This window comes from Neopsephotus bourkii, unplaced genomic scaffold, assembly GCF_033783945.1.
Source record: "Neopsephotus bourkii isolate Nb327-2 ecotype Australia unplaced genomic scaffold, CSIRO-AGI_Nbou_v1 NB_1589, whole genome shotgun sequence".
Taxonomy (NCBI): Eukaryota; Metazoa; Chordata; class Aves; order Psittaciformes; family Psittacidae; genus Neopsephotus; species Neopsephotus bourkii.
The window spans coordinates 4,424,016-4,441,537 of NW_026902065.1; the positions used below are offsets into that span (position 1 = coordinate 4,424,016).

General features: G+C 41.3%; 1 protein-coding gene and 1 long non-coding RNA gene across 4 annotated transcripts in view; one reads left to right on the top strand and one right to left on the bottom strand.

Annotated features, from left to right (window-relative positions):
• Positions 1–17,522, top strand: part of LOC133222333 (uncharacterized) — a 237,437-nt gene that overhangs the window by 170,951 nt on the left and 48,964 nt on the right. The gene's annotated exons all lie outside the window — the stretch shown is intronic.
• Positions 1–17,522, bottom strand: part of MYBPC1 (myosin binding protein C1) — a 117,386-nt gene that overhangs the window by 89,705 nt on the left and 10,159 nt on the right. The window lies entirely within an intron of this gene.

Below are 17,522 nucleotides of genomic sequence, written 5' to 3' on the forward strand. Positions count from 1 at the left end.
GAAGCCTTAATATGTTTGTTTTATGTACAGTGAGTACAATATTTCATATGTATTTAATTGTACAGAGATGTACATCAAACTGCACTCCAAGTATTGACTTTCCCCATTTATTAAGAAGAGCCCCATGCATAATATCAGCCCCTAGCAAACATATCAGCCCATGAATAACCTGGCTTGCAAGAATGGGTCCACTAACTTTAATACAAGAATCTGCACTACTGTGATGAGTGCACTGTTGATCCTGCCATGTGAACCTACCTGTTTAAGGATACCTACCCAGTATCTAAGCTGGACAGTGGTACTAGATTTAGATGTGGCAGCCAGGAATACAGCACAGGCAGCAAAACTCACGCTAGAGGTTGGATAAATATTTGGAGGGGCTTTGCAGGCTGTACAGAGCTCCATGGTACTGTGCCTATACTGCAATTAGTCCTCAGAATAGTTTTCTTAAAACTGCAGCAATAACAGAGCAGCCTTCACCTCTGAATATCTGGTGCTTCAGATCTAATCTACTGTTTCTGAACTGCTCTGAGAACAGCTGCAAATCTATTTGCACCATTCCAGATAGGAACTGGGAAAAAGGATATCTGTACTGTCAAAGCTAGAAGACAGATTATGTCTATTTAAGACAAATTTTAAAACTTGAGTTTTAAACTGGATTTGTCAAGTGCAATTATTTGTGCAATTTAAAACTGAGGTACTGATATTGGATTACACACATCTTTCTGTAAAAAGAACTAATATTTAACAAGATTGTCAAAGGCATTATAGCAACATAACACATCTTTGCTGGAGCATACAAAGTTTCCTATTTAATGTCAGAGATTTTACACATTTTCTTGCCAAGGAGAATCCCACCAAATCCTGAGTTCCCTTTCTGATGATAATTGAGAGACTGGCTCTTACCAGTTTTTATGAACCATTTCCCTCAAAACTAAACAGGGTGTGGAGATACAACAGGCTGTGGAGGTAACAACATTTAGTATTTTTTATTTAGGAACATTTTATCAGTAAACAGGAGGAGGTGTGAGACAAATGAATACAGCTTTACGCTGATGGACAAGACCAGCTCAGGTGAGATGAAACTGGCTAGGACCGAGAGGTGAGAATGTATGAAAAATTGTCCTAGCAGTGTGAAGGGGGAGGTGGCACAAGGTATAAGAAGCAAATTTGATTTCAACTATTACTTGCTTTGCAGTATTCTACTCCTGTTTATTTTTTTAAGGTTACAAGGATTTCGTTTTGCCCACAAACTGCGTTAGAGGTTCAGAGCAATGCTGTTTTCTCCCAGTGTAATATGTACAGGCAGCCACTTGACATTTACGCTGTTTCAGAGTAATATATCAGAAGGAAAACAAGCAGTTGCTGTTCCTGGTGATGTCAAGGTGATGGCATGATGGAAGTCTTCATACTATCCCTGGAGCTGCAAGACAGGAGACACCTGCTGTCTGGCCAGCCATAAACAAGGACTACTTTGCATAGTAGCCACTATGCTCTTGGAAGTAGAGAAATCAGAGGGGATATATCTGAAGTCAGATAAAATAGGAATGAGTTCAAACTTATGTCACAACTCTTGGTTTTCCTGCATTCTGTTTTAAAAGTCTTTTTATTTTTTATTTATCCCTGTATTCCCCTCTGCTGGCTATGGCTGGAGCTCTAGAGGAAGGCTAGCTGTTTCTGTCTTCCCTGCTAAAAGCTATAAGCATATAGCATGCCAAAACTGCAAGAATGAGAATTTTATGCTAACTCCAGTCAACAGGCCCTGACAACATTTGAATAATCACTGCAGCTTTGGCATTTACCTAAACTAGACACTTCTCTTACTAATTCAGATTAAATATCTGCACAGAGAAATGAGAAACCTTGTATACACAGGCAATGGTTGGCTCTGTCACCTCACCACTATCTGCTGTGCACAGTGGCTAAGCTAGCGTGAGAAAGAAGATTAGTAACAAATTACTCTCCTCCGTAGCTCCTGGAGGCAAGGATGATGTAAGAAGGATTCTCCTGCTCAGAGGTTTGCCTCCAACTCACACTGCCAGATCACTGCTATCCTAGCCCAACCTATCTACCAGCTGTTCCTCAGAACTGTGCCTCAAAGTTACAGTCTAGTCTAGTTATAATACATCAGGAAAAGAGAAAGAGACTAAAACCAAAAAAAGACAGAAACTCTTACATTACACAGGAACTGGGAAATAGGAACTATTTTTGTGATGATCTGTAGAGGAGGACAGAACAGCACTGATGCTAGTGAATAACAGCAACCAGAGATTTCAAATTTATCAATTCTAATTCTTACAAGAACACAATAATGAAAAAAGGAGCCAAAGCTCTCATTAAAGAGATGGTAGTAAACAATTATTCTAGCAATGCTAACAGCTCTGCACATGTTCAGAAGAATGCCTAAGTTTCTGTAAATGTCAAAAGCTGGAAAAGGGGCAAAGTGAAGGAACAAAAATATTGCCATCCTCAAAAACACTACAAAGAGAAGTGGGTAACTGTAGCTCTGGTAGCCTGATTTCAGTTCCAGGTGAAATATTAGCAAAACCTGAGAGAAGCATCTATTTTTAGATGGATAGAGCAGACAAACCTATTGGCTTATAGCCAAGAGGGATTTGTGAATCAGACAATGCCAAAGAAATCTGATAGCCTTTTTTAATATGGCATCTGAGTGGGTGGGTTTTTATATAAAAGACCTGTGCTATATGGAAACAGTTTAAATAATGCCTGGGTAAGAATTCAATGAAGTGACAACATTTTACGTGCATACTTGTGTCCTTGTACTTCTTTAAAGGGTATCTTTTTGCCCAGGTGCTTTCTTTATAATGAAGCAAAAAGGGTTTTGCACAACAATTCAGAAAACAAACACAGGATAGACATAGTAAAAGACAACAGAGTCTCTCACTTGGCATTTCTATCTCTTCTATCTCTCTTCCTTTCTCCCTCCCTCCCTCCCTCTCTCCCTTCTTTGCTATCCCTCCCTTTCACCCATTGTCTCTCCCCCCTCCACTTGTCTTTTTCTCTCTCATTTCTTCTTTCTCTTTCTCTTCCTCTTTCCCTTCTTTCTCCCCTATTTTCCCTCTCTCACACGTTTTTGCATATAAAAACACATCTTCGTGTTTACTGGTTTGAGATGCTGATTCCAGGCTGTTGAGATCATCTATATCAAAGTACCACACTTAGAAGAACTCAGAAGAAAGAGAAAAGAGATGGAATTGGTGTCTAATTCACTATTGAGTCACAGCCATAGGGTACAGTGTTCGCACCACTTTTTATTATGATAAGCCCATGCCATTCTATTCCACTGTGTATGGGATGGGCTTAGTGGAAAGCATTTCTTGGTAAAACTGGGCATTATGTGTGTGCCCCTACATGTGCTTGAACAGAGCTATGGTAAGCTTGTTTTCTTTTTCCTTGTGCATGGGTTTTCAATTCAAAATGAGAAATGGACAAGGTTCTTCTTGTGTGGGGTCAAAAGAAATTCTTCTTTCTTTCTTTCCATAAGCCACTAAGCAATGGAATGGCATCATAATGCCTTCTCCTTTTTTTCCTGTTGGAAGATATTAAAACCACTTTGATTTTTCTTGCAGTTCTAGGGGAGAACACATCAGAAGCTGCATGCCAGAAAAATTCAATTGAAAAGGAATGCTTTGGCCTCAGCTGCTGCCATAGCTCACCCATGGGCTGGCTAATTTTCCCCTCCCAACTCTCTTCAAACAAAGCTTTATCTATTTGCTGTGGTACAGCTTCATGCCTCACATAGAGCAATGCAGACAGCAGGCCGCCAGAAGGTTGTAATTCTCTCTGCTGTTCTCTGCTTTGCTCTCTCCTTACTAGCAATGCAAAGCAATTGCACATGCATGATCAAGAGGATACGTTTTAATAAGACTTCCTGAACAACTGAGTTTCTTGTATATGTGCAGTTTACCTGACACAATCTATTTGCTCTAATAATTTTTGCCAGATAGATTCTGAGAGCTTTTTATATATCTCTATGATTTATGATACCTTTAAAGGCTAGAAGGATGGGACCATGGGCAAAATTTCAGAACAGCTATGCTGGTGATACAGTGCATGCACTCATGTCTCCACTGGCATACGCAGCAGATCCAGACAGAAAGGTTATGGAAATTCTAGAAAACCCTTTGAAATGTCATCATTGCTTATGAATTTGTATACAGAAATCTAATACACAGAGACTGCCTGATTAGGCATAGTTCTGTGCCTAACTGATGCCTATCGATTTCTTTGCCCTTTATGATTGAAAAAAAAAAAAAAAAGAAAAGAAGGGAAATTAAAGGATAAGTTTCTAAAGTTGGCTGTCTGGGACAGAGAATTTAATCCTTGCTAGCCCTACAAAATTTATGCAGTTACTGCTGTGAGCACTGAGCAGAGCTCCAGAAAACTCTGAGAATGAGTCCTCTTGGAAGTATTTCCACCTGGCTTCCTTCACATGCTGGTTTTACTTCCTCGAGGACATTCCTCTGCAAAATCAGATTTAATGACTCTCCATGGGAATGACTATGTTGACTAGAGCAACTGTTTGCAGGATACTACCTTCTGTCTTATATTTAATGCAGAGACACAGTATGAGTAGCTGCCACAGCTGTAACATATAATAGTACGTGAAGGAAAGTTCATGCTCTCAGCTCTGGTGTGAACATACAATTGCCTTTTTTGCTGAGTGGTTTAAAGTAGGACTTGCTACTTAATCAAAATTCAGAGTGACAATTCCAGCTAGGGGCTGTGTTGAAGACTGAAATTGGGAGTGAAGCCAAAACAATAGTAAGCTGACAAAAAGTGTGCAGTTTTCCCCCTTCTAAGAAATCTTGCAAGCACAAGAAATAATTGTGAACCACACAGGTATGTTGTATTTCCCTCCCTGCCAAGGCTTGCTTCATAATTTCTGAACAATAGAATCTTGTGTTCTCAGCACATTGTCACTTCTGGAGACCAATGATGGAAATTAAGATCAAGTAGGATCAGGTATCTTCAACGTAACAATGCCTTCCCAAATGACTGAGTCTCTAGCCCCTGCTGATGATCCTCAACTGTGCCTAGGCAGCTAGAGCACTGACAGACTTGAGTCTTCTCTTCCAGGTATTGCACAGCTAAGCAGAGCAGGACCTTAGCACATTTTGAGGACAGAACAACAGTACCTGAATATTGATTTCTCCAGCTTTTGATCTGACAGTCAAATTAGCCTCAAAGGTGATTCATAGAACCTATGTTCATAAAATTATATCTCTACATCCAACTTAAATAAAGATCCTTACCTCTATGCACATATGCTGTATGCACATATACACATATATATCAATGGGTGTTTAGACGTTAACAAAAGTACCAGTTTTTAATAGTCTCCTCGGTATTTTATTTCAACTTCCTTTGGCTGGATTTCATTACATTTTTATTAAGTCAACTACACTAGCATTTTTTTTCAGTCTTCCACACTATTTCTCCTGTACCTAGAGGTTTCAGTGGTTATTGACAGCTTTTATCCTGCAAGTGTTACTATTATTATTCCTGTAAAAATATTTACAATAGGAAATGCTGTAACATACAATTGTAAGAGAATAGGATGAGAAGAAAAATCAAAAGATTAGTTTATGCAGCCTTTATGCTAAGAAAAGATCACCTATTCTAGTACTATTCCTGGGATTTTTTCTAACCTGACTGCAAATAACGTCAGGGCTGAAGAGCGTGTACTCTCTTTAAAGACATACTGCATTGCTTCATTGCCTTCACACTACCACACTTTTCCGAGCAGCTAAATTGGACCTCCTGTGTTAACATATCTGGTACCATAATGGTACAATGCTAACTTTTTAAGTGGCAGTTGCAATGATTCCAGGGAAAACTTACAGGTGAACTATGAAAGAAAATAATGCAATTTTCACTTTATCTCAGCATTTGTGAAATTACACTTACAAAAGTTTTGTAACTGGAGAAAAGACCTAAAAACATTCATGAAGATTGGGTTTTCTGAAAACGAATCCATTTTCAGAAAAGCTTCAGTTACGTTATCACTGATGACATTTAACGATGATGTTGAAACAGTCTCAGTTATCTCACACAAGGAAATTAGAAAGAAACTCACAGGTATTTTTTTATATGAGAACCATCATCTGGTTTCTTCCTGTTGGATTTTCAGTAGTTATTGTTATTACAGACAAGACGTTGATACTCCTAAAACCAGCAAATGTTATTCTGGGCATCCATTCACATAATACTTTTGTAAGGAAGAGCTATGCCAGATTACCAGTGGGATGTGATTTGATATGAGTTCCTTATCAAGGACTGACATCAGTGTTTCTATTTTTATTGCTGAAAAATTTCTATAGAGAGCTATAAAACATTCATGTCTAGCAAGAGGAAACAGATGAGGTATACCTTACACACAGATATTTGACGCAGTTACTGGAAAAGTGAAAAGCTGATACAGTAGCATTGCTAGTACACAGAACACTGGGTTGTCCTGGATAAAAGGCATGCTAAAACTTTGTCTATGTCCATCCAATGTCAAACATGAACTGATACCACTGAAGGCTGGTAGACAGTGAGACTAGGAGCTTTTGGGAAGACAGCATAGTGGGAACTTTAGCAAATGTTGGGAGATGGGGACTTGGGAATGGAAAAGGTCAAAGTATGGGAAGTGACAAGAGAGGAGGGAAAAGGGTGGAGGGAAAGCCAACAGGAATACTGTTAACAGTACAGTGGTCCAAGCACATGTCAGCCTAAGGTTCCTTAAAGAAATGCCACAGACATGAGCTCATGGGCACAGATATAACACTTCAACAATTGCATTATACCAAAAAGGGACTTTCCTTCTCATAGGAATTTGTGTCCCTGAAGCTCTGAAATAAAGTTTTACAAAATTAGGGTGCACTGTTTGCTTTCTATGCTATTAAGGCTTTAGAGAGAAATCAAAGGTCTACAGAGGGACCTGGGAAGGTTGGATGGGTGGGCTAAGGCAAACAGGTTCAACAAGGCAAAGTGCTGGATCGTGCACCTTGGCCACAACAACCCCATGCAACGCTACAGGCTTGGGGCAGAGTGGCTGGAAAGCTGCTTGGTGGAAAAGGACCTGGGGGTGTTGGCTGACATCCTCCTGAACATGAGCCAGCTTGTGCCCAGGCAGCCAGGAAGCCAAAATGGCATCCTGGCCTGTATCAGCAATAGTGACCAGCAGGGCCAGGGCAGTGATCATTCCCCTGTACTGGGCACTGGTGAGGCTGCACCTCGAATCCTGTGTTCAGTTCTGGGCCCCTCACTACAGGAGAGACATTGAGGTGCTGGAGCAGATCCAGAGAAGGGCAATGAAGGTGGTGAAGGGTCAGGAGCACAAGTCCTATAAGGAATGCCTGAGGGAACTGGGGTTGTTTAGCCTGGAGAAGAGAAGGCTCAGAGGAGACCTTCTTGCTCTCTACAGTTGCCAGAAGAGAAGTTGTAGTGAGGTGGGGTCAACCTCTTCTCCCAAGTAAAAAGTGACAGGACAAGAGGTAACAGCCTCAAGCTGTGCCAGTGGAGGTTGATTGGATATTAGGAAAAATGTCTTCACCAAAAAGGTGATCAGGCATTGGAACAGGCTGGCCAGGGAAGTGGTAGAGTTATTGTTCCTGGAGGTATTTAAAAGACGTGCTTAGGGACATGGTTTAGTGGTAAACTTGGCAGTTCTGGGTTACACAGTTCTGGGTTATACTGGGTTGATACAGCTATTGGTTGGACTCAATGATCTTAAAGGTGCTTTCCAACCTGAATGGTTCTATAATTCTGTAGCTTTGTTTGCCCTACATACTGGAAATACATCAAAACCAAGGTCACTGGACAGCAGATTGTAATGGAGCTCCCAACTCGGTACAAGCGGGAGTTGCCAAATAGCTAGTATCTCAGCTCTTTTCCTAAAGAAGAAAGCAGAGCAAGTCTGTCCATGTGAGTAAAACAATCTTCTAAAGCCAAAGCTTAAATTGCATGCAAAGAGCATGAAAGAAAAAATATTAGCTCTACTCTGATCTACTTTAAGCTCCTTAATTGCAGCATCAACTCATTCTGATGATAAAATTATCGTTAACCTTTAAAAAAATGAAGCTTTAACCAAAAGGACTTAAAAGGGTTTAGTGTTGAATTTTACAGACCTTGCCAAAGTGTAATCTGAAGTCTTACATTTTTGTTCCCATCTTCTGCATGCCAGAGCTTGAATCATAAAGCTAGCACTCAGCATCTTGGCTGTGGGTCAAGATCAGCTGATGTCACATGAAGGCTAAAGTGGTGAAGGTGACATTGCTTCTACCTGTCTCGGGAAAAAAAAAGGAATTTCTCTGCAATTCCTTATAAAAAGGAGAAAAAAGTTGTTCTGCAGCAACCTTTGAAGGCCCTAAGCTCATTACAGTGGCAAAGACTATCTGGTTCCGGGTTTCTATGTCTAAATACTCTTTCCAGAGTGAGAAAGTGCTAGACAAGACGGGATGTAAATTCATCACTGACCTAGAACATACAGTGCTGTGCACTTTGATCATGCGATTGACAACTGGCAACAGCCTGCATTGTTTCTCTGTTACCTAGTGAGAATATTTTGCAAGGTATTAGGAGCATGACACGGGTCAGCAAAAGGCAAGAGAGAAAAAGGGTGAAAACTAAACAGCAACAAATGCTCCCATCCAGGAGTTGCTCTATAGTGACATTAAGCTGACGGGAAGATCAAATTCAAACTCCAGTTTTTAATACCCCTAAGTCTCATGGAGTACAAGGGAGGTGGGTCCAAATACAAAATTCATGGTGTACTTGTCCCTAAACGGAACCAAGCAGCACCACCTTTCGGAATTTGAAATGCTGATTTTGTGACTCCCAGACCAGGCTAGTTATAACAAGAGAATTAATTAACTGGGAATATTCAGACCATGATCAAAGCAGTGTATGGAGTCTTTGCATGCCTCTTTATGAAATACTCTGATGAAATACTTGTAAATCCTCCAGGCAATGCCACTCTCTGGCAATGCCATGGCAACCAAATAGTGCCAAAGAAGACATGCCCACGAGAGGCAGGGTATCCTCACTGTCAGCCACTGCCAGCCTTTTTTGTACCCTTCCCCAAGCCCTTGGCATGGGCCATTGCTGGAAACTAGAAACTGAAGCATCCCAGCCTGGGAGTTTCCGTGATACCTGTCATGAGAGTTGATTGGAACATGAAAAGTCAATCATAGCTGCTGACACCTAACCTGCAGGGATTGACCCCACCAGGCTGTCCTGGAAAAAGGCAATTACAGCTGCTGACACAGAAAAGAAAAACAATTAAAAATGCCTGTGTACAAGCATCCTGGTCTGCAGGGACTGACCCTGCCAGGCTGCCCTGGAAGCCCTGACGATGCTGCTGGGGACTCAGTGTCCTTCCCCCATCCCATTTCCACAGACACTGGAGTGGTAGCTCAGGCCTGGGGGAGGGCATTACCTTCACAGGAGGATGCATGAAGCACAGGATGATATCTATCAGCCCAGGTATTTTTTCCCAAAACATGCTCTGGACTGATATCTTGGTGCCTTAACATTTAATCAACCGGAGCACGCTCTCACTTCTATTTTAACTTTTAATGTCTGAACAGAAGAACATAACAGAAAATTAGGAGACATTTTGGGGTTCGTCTCACCTTGTTCCCAGCACAGCATATCTCAGCATCACTGAGACCTTTAAACCGCACAGACACCTTCCCACCTCTGGCAAAAGTGGTTGAGGGGAGACCTGTCCCTGCAGAGGTGGGCATCACATTTCAGGGTGAGGCAGGGTCTAAGGGAACAGGAATGAAACTGATTTCCCAATGGATCATTAAGTCAATACAAAGAATTCTATAACTTACCTATATTTTAATAGGGAAATACATATGAAAAAAAAAGTTGAGATATTTTGTCTGCAAGACGATTATACAATCTTGTAATGGTTTGGGTTCATATGAGTGATATGAGTGTGCATGTATAACAGGAGTTTATGTAAAGTTTATGTATGTTTGTGGTTCCCTTACATGTATGCACTGTAAGATCCTTTCTATCCTGCATTTGAGTAAAATTATTTCAAACCAACAAGTAGGTCTCTCTTCCACTTCTAGGCAAAATTATTTGAAACTGCTCTACAGATCATTTATTTATCTATTATCAAATATTCACAACAGCAGTTACAAAAAGTAAAGCTCTGTTGCTTAACTCTTTCTCTTTCATAATGCAAAGCCCTCAAAACAACTAAGACAATAACAGTTGTGAGTACTACTAGAAGTGGTAATGAATAATTGTAAACAAATAGTGGTATCTCAACAGCCACTCGCACTTCTCACTACCCTGAAATTAAAAACCGATCCAGTAGTCAAACCAGCATAAATCATACACAAACTTAAAACCAGACTCATCTGCAGAGGGAAACATGATCTGAAAATTATTTTCATGAGTTACAGTTCACCTATCTGCTCAACTTCTTCCATCAACAACTGAACAACGATATATCATATTGAAGGATTAAAAGGAATTCAAATAGACCATGCCTTCCTTTCATTCTATCTACACAGAAAATCTAAATATTCACTATGTTGGTGACCCTTTATATATATGAAGTTTTTTTGTGCAGATATATGTTCTGCATTATGCAACATATATGGCGAAAATATATAAAAATTTTAAATGCTAGAAATCAAATAGTTTAGTTATGCACATATATACGCCCTTAACTGTTTGGAAAGCTACATTCAATAAATGGCATGTTTAGTTGTGTAATTATATAACTTGAATGATTCTTAAGGTCCTTAGCCCACTCCATAAAAGTCCTTTGTACAAACCTGTGCCTAGAAGAACTTACATGAGCTTCACACCATACAATATTGGGACTTGCAGGGTGAAATTCCTGTAGGACTGGAGTTCAGTCTACTTTCTCAGGAAGTACTGCAGCATTCCAGGCCTCTGAATATATTTGAACAGCTGTTCGTAGAAAATTAACTATGGCACAGTAGTACAAAGGCTTATGTTCACATCTAGTCCTAGTGCAGGCAGTTCACAGGCTTGGCACACTGAGACTCTGAAATAAGGGCTCCTCTGATCCAAATGACTCCGGCCCAGCCCTCTGGATAACAAAACAGTAATTTCTCTGACCCAAAACCTGTATCTGTACTTGGCCCAGGCCTAAGAAACATAAGAAAGAGAGATTTTTGCCCCTGGAAAGTAAGAAATTCACCTTTCTCAGAGAATATAATGCTCCTTCCTTCCAATCTCTGAAGATCGTTAACTACAAAAGCTTAAGGTAATTGAAAGCACTTTTAAAGGTCTTAATTTTTCAAGTGTGTTACTTGTTAATTTTTCCTGCAATTAAAATGAATTGAGAGCTTTGGCTGGCAACACCTTTCACACCTAAAGCTGGGGAGTCAGGTTGCATGGGTATTGGACTTCCAGTCCAGCACAGGGTGGCAAAAGTATTAACCTCACTAAAAGGGAAGATTAATGTGGGTTTCTTGGAACACATGCTGCTGAAGCAGTTAGTGTTTGGGGCACTCTCCTGCCTACACTGAAGTTGGTGTGAACTGTCTTCTTGCCCTTCACAGAAAGAGGATCAGGCCCTTACTGAAAAGATTAATAGGAGCAAGCCTGCTATTGATTATGTGCTGCTGTTCTCACCATGTCAGAGGGCAACCCAAGGGCTGAATTACAGCTACTCAGGGACTTCAAAACATGAAAAGAAATCAAACCAGTAGATACACAGTGGAAAAAAAAGCATGCTGTATCTGAGAGAAATCAACACAGAAAGACTTATGTTTCCAGTTGCTTGCAGACTGCAACAGACCAAATCCTTCAGAGCTGTTTCATTTTAATGTCTTTGCTTAGTCAGATAAGGAAGTCGCTTATACCACTGACACCTAAACTTGTGTAATGCTTATGTCAGCGTAAGTGTGGATTTGTCAGAGACTCACAAGGAATAAAAACTAGCTTAAGGAGAGGGAAATACTGGTGTAACAACGTAGGTTTAAATTTGCAGTTTCGCACATAATGAGAGAACTTCCTTCTGTAGACAAGAACTACGTTAAGATGTAGATGTGCAGAGATCAGAGAGAGAATTAAATGCTCCCTGTATGCAAACAATACTCTGAAGGACTGATTAGATCCTATTTTCAAGTAATTCTTTTTGAGATCGTGTTTCATTACACTCCCCAGGATGTGGTGGCATTATTTGCACCTTGATTGCTTTTGTGTCCATGAACAGCAAGAGTAAGATGTTCCTTGCATCCAGGAAGATACAAGAGAAAGCAGAATGCTGAGCATAACAAGGTGGACCAGACAGAGATCTCACTGGCAAGGGTATAGCCCTGCAGCACCAAACCAAGGTGAGCAGAACAGGTATGAGGTATGAACAAGGTCAGACACAGTCCAGTGATTGCCAGACAAGCCCACAGTGATGAGCAAGGTCTGAGGTCATGAAGTCAGTATTTGTGTCAGGAGGAGGATCTGGATCAACAAGATCCATGGCCAGGCAGGGCACGGATGCAACACAGCTCAGGCAGGATCCAAGTCAGCTTAAAGGTAGCTCTCAAGCAAAGGAGGAGAGCCCCTACTAAGGCTCCTTTCAGCTTCTTCTCCAACAGCCCTTTGTTACATTTTCAAGGCAAGAGAGCTGTTTTTATCAAGATCTGAGCTCAGGCTCCCAAATCCACAGAAGAGAGGGACATGCCCTCAGGGCCCTGATACTCTATAGTCACACCAGCGCTTTCCATTTCTAGTGTGCTTTTAACAAGACACAGCATAATCTCATAGTGACACCAGATGAAAACTGCAGTTTTCCCGCAGGACCACCCTCAGTGAGATGTTCAGACATTCCAAGGCTTTTTGAGATGTTTAAGCCTGAATCTCATGGTTTAAATACCATGGACTGTTACATCAGTGGAGTGGACAATTAGAGTATCTTAGCAAATATTAAAGAGGAAGAATAGCTCAAACTTACAGCAAATTTGATTGTTTTGGAAAACTTCCTGTTTTGGCAGTGTTATGTTTATGGTTGGACTCGATGATCTTAAAGGTTTTTTCTGACCTATGATTCTATTTTTTTATATTGCCCCAGCATGCTAAAATGCCACCTAAATACTTTGCCTTGGTCTAGGAAGACTGGGATGCTCTGCAAACCTCAGAGGCCCAAAGTAATCCAGCTGCCTAAAGCCAGCCACATGGAAAGAGAGCAGTAGGAGCTGGATGAAAATGTGGCTGCCCCTGTGACTGCTCAGGCTTCCAGGGGTCAGAGACTACCTCAGTGCTGCATCATTTTTCCTTTGTCTCTGTCTGCAAGTCGCTAACTGCTTGTAGTGGATAGGTTTGCCTCCGTTATGAAGCATGTTGCTGTTTGTACAGGAGATGGATTTTAACTCGCTCTTCTGCACCTCTCCAAGTGCGCTGCTTTCTCAACAATCTCAGCTCTCCTAGTCTTTGGTTCTTTTTCAGAGTAGAGTGTTATCCTCAGCATTGCTGGTGCAGACTCGAAACCTGAAATCAAGGAGGTTAAAAAGCAGAAGGCAAATCAAATAACTCAATTATTATTTCTAAGCCAGTCTCATTATTTTTGTTCCATCTTCTGTGCTTTCTGGATCTCAACAAGACTAATGGGAGAACTGTATCCTCTAATTGTGATTGAACTCTGCTCTAGTGAGGCAGAAAAGTCAGCCTAAACCCTTGAACTACTACATGCTACTACTACTCCAAACAGATCTGCTGAGTTTTCATTTCCTCTGAAAGAAAATACTATACAGCTTAACCAGTGCTCTGTTTGTAGATACTACTGTAATGATTAGCTACATTCCACTTCAAACTGTCATTAATATTCCCCATATGTAATTAATGCCTCTAATTCTGCACAGAGATTTAATGACAAACAACCAGCTGTCTGTCTTTTTATTTCATTGTGGTTCTTGAACTCTTGGCTCAGGTTATGTGTTTCTGGAATGTCAAATAAAGAATTTACTTTTCCATCCATCAGTTTACACTCTGCGTGCAGTTTGATGGCATCTTGCTAATACAGCCTGGTTGCACTGTAATGCACCTTATAATCCATTGTATCAACACTGACTGTTCAATGTGCAACTTCCTAACAAGGTGACTGGTGCCTCTTAGGCACTGCAGTGCCTTGGGAGAGTGGTATTTTAAAATGTATGTCCAGCAACAAGGCTGTCTGGCTTGAAGTTCCCAACTGTCTAAATTAGATGTAACATCCTTCACTAGAAAAAAGCAAAAGAAATACTCTGCTCAGGAAAAAGGTGCCCATCTGCTTCAGAACTGCCTTTCCACACTGGCATATCCCACATTTCATATCTGAGATGTGCTGTTGAGTAATATGGAAAGCTTTTGTTGCCTCCAGGCATCCCCTATGTGTCAGCAGCACATGACTTCTCTTATGGGCAATTTCAGTACACAGGTTGGATTCTGCTAATTATTTTATCTATTATTTCTTTTGATGCCTTGGAAATAGTAAGAAGCTGGACCAGCACAAGGTGGGTCTGGCTGTTGTCTGCAGAACAGGCTCAGGACGCTGGCATTCTCCTCACCTCCCACTGAGTCTACAGACATCCAACCATACTGTATGGGTGTTCTGCTCTACCTGCAGACACAATGGAGATACAATGGTACATTTACAAATCCTTTGAAATCTCCTGGTGAAGATGATATAATAAAAGACACCATAAGAATGTCATATTATAAAACTGACACTGTGTTGCTGGTGATACACTGTACTCAGGTGTTAGTGTCTAGGCCTCTTCTGAATAAACCAACATAGAGTTCACAGGTACTGCCACTAAATTTTAGTCCAAAATATGCCACATGAAATTCACAGCATATCAGCAGCTAAGATGACAAGAAGATGGATGAAATAAGGCTCTAAAACAGTGCTAGATTTCAGCAGAAGTCCTTATGCCAATAGATAGTAACTTCCTGTAAAGTGCCACTTGCAGGAAGCCAGTTGGCGACTCACATGGGAGCTCTGCTGGACTTAAAAAAACCAAGAAAATGACGCACTTTGGCAAACGCCCTCTGCTGTCACTATCAACAAGAGATTTCTCTACATAGGGCACTGACTGCAGTTTTCCAGTCTTCTGTAACACGTGAGGCCTTAATCACATTGTTTAATGGATTATGACAGGAAAAGTTTTGGTCTGAAATGCAGTGTCTTTGTAAGCCTGACTGAAAGCAGAACTGAAAACCATTGTCCAAAAAAGATTTAAAATATTAATTTTGTTCTATGATCTATGACTCTCCTATCCCTCAAGTGAATCTGTTCATGCAGAGAGCAGCAGCCATATGCAGTGTGGTTGACTTCACCTTGCTCACAGATGTGGGAATCTGCTCCTGCAGTTTAGATAGAGCATGGTAGTTTGCCTTGACCTTCCTTGTAAAAGAACATTTAGAAACTAGGAAACTACTGGCAAGGTCAATGAAACAAATAGAAAATACCCTGAGCAACCAAGTTGAGCTCCAGCGTTACCCTGATATACCAGTGAGTGTTCACAGTCATTCATCTATTTGTCAATTAGCTATGGTTGTTCTTGTATGCCAAGAATGCAGGGATAGCTCTAATTAACCCCCAAAGAAGATGACATCATTTTGTTTACATCTGGCACTCAGGATACTTTTTAGGAAACAATCCATGGTGCAGTTTCTTAGAAAAAAAAAGCCTACCACTGTTTACAGTACTTTCCATCCTTTTTATACTCGCTGAGCAACGTACTAATGGTAAACCTGCACATGCAGCTCTGTGATATGATATATGTCAGCTTGTAAAAAGCAGGAATTGGTAACCCAATGCTCTCCATGAAGCAGCATCCATCTGCACTTGGGATGGTGGGGCAGTCTGACCCATCAACCACCAGAATGCATGCCTGGTAAGTGTCTGACAAGGTGGAGGCGGGTACTTGATATGTGCTCAAAGTGCGACCAAAACAAAAAGCGTCACTGGAGTCAAGTTCTAATAAAATGAAATAAAATCAAACAATTTCTCAGCTGGAAGCTAAGAATCTCTGCTGCTTTTGGCCTGCTAAACAGAATATCTATATTTAAGTATGGCAGAGGCTGAGCAAGATGGGGTAGATAAAACATGTTACAAAGGTGCTCTTGTTCTGCCTCCTTCAGAGAGTCAGTAAGACCATCAATGTAATTCCTTCTTATGGGAATTCAGAACTCTAAATCTGAAAGATCAGCTTTTATTTCCCCTTCATACACCAATCTCAGCGAAGTTGGAAGCCACTGCAGCCATGCATTTTGGAGAAGACACACAGCCGCAGCTGTAAAGCGGACTGTTGTTCAGGGAAGTTGACACAGAGTTGTGGATCTGCTCACCTAATGTATCTGCTTTAATTCATGGATCTCAAATCATCATCTCTGTCACAACATTTTATTTATCTGCCACATCTGGAACTGGTAATAACTTCAAAGGGAAAGATGTTGCTTCTGCTACAACTGCAGCAATGCTGGTGAAAAAATGAAGATGAAAAAATTAAACGTGGAGGGAAAAGGGAAAACTGAAAGGGACATGCAGAGAACCAATAACCTGGAGGCCTGCAAGCCTCGCAAATTCAGTGTGAAAAGCTGTCCGTTAGTGCCATCTTGTGGGATCAGAGCCACCCCCACCCCTTGCCTTGGAGACAAGATTCCACCAAGGTGCAACCTCACCTCATACCATGCTGGCTTGCATCACAGGAGCCTTCCATCAGACGATGCTGAAGCTCAGCATATATACCAGACATTATACCCTACCTGCGGTCACTTAAGCAAACAAGAACTGTGTGCTGGGGAGAGGCACCAGTCCAGAGGCACCAGAAGGACTCTCTGACCTTGTCTGCCACATCTGAACAGAAACCAGGCTGCAAAATCAGCACAAGAATGAGCAAGGAGACTTGTCCACATGTTGAGCTACACCTGTGCAAGAGGATTTCTGCCATCCTTTCTGGAGCACATCTCATGTCCTCATTAACTGCCCTAATCATCATGAAGTAAAGTATTATCGACATGCAGAGACTTTCAGTTTGGGGCACCTTGCTCAGACTGGGGTATCCTTTAAATCAGGTACTGAGTGTGGGAGCTGGGAGGAGCTCAGTTTCCTTCCCCACCCATAGGCTCTCTCCCTCCTTCTGAGGCAAGATGTAGACTTTAAGTGAGAGGTGAGTGTGAAATCCAAGCAGATGGATGGGCAAGCAGACTGCTTTCTGTCCCATTTTGGCTGCTGGGAGTGAGGAGAAAGAGATAAAGGTGAAGTCAGCAATAGCAGCAATGGGCCAGTTATTTAGTGTTGCGAAGATGGGATAAAGGTGCTGTCTTGGCATCTGCCTCTCATGTTTTCCCTGAGTGCTTACCACCATCACATGTCCAAGCCTGTGCAGATGGGAGGGAGGAGATGCAATGCAGAGGCTTAGAGTGGGAGGTCAGTGATGGAGGGTGAGGTGCACAGGGGATTACTTTGAGAATCAAAGTGGGCAGAAGGAGAAGGCTATTTTTTTCAAAGAAATCTCTTTCTAACACTATCAGTCCCC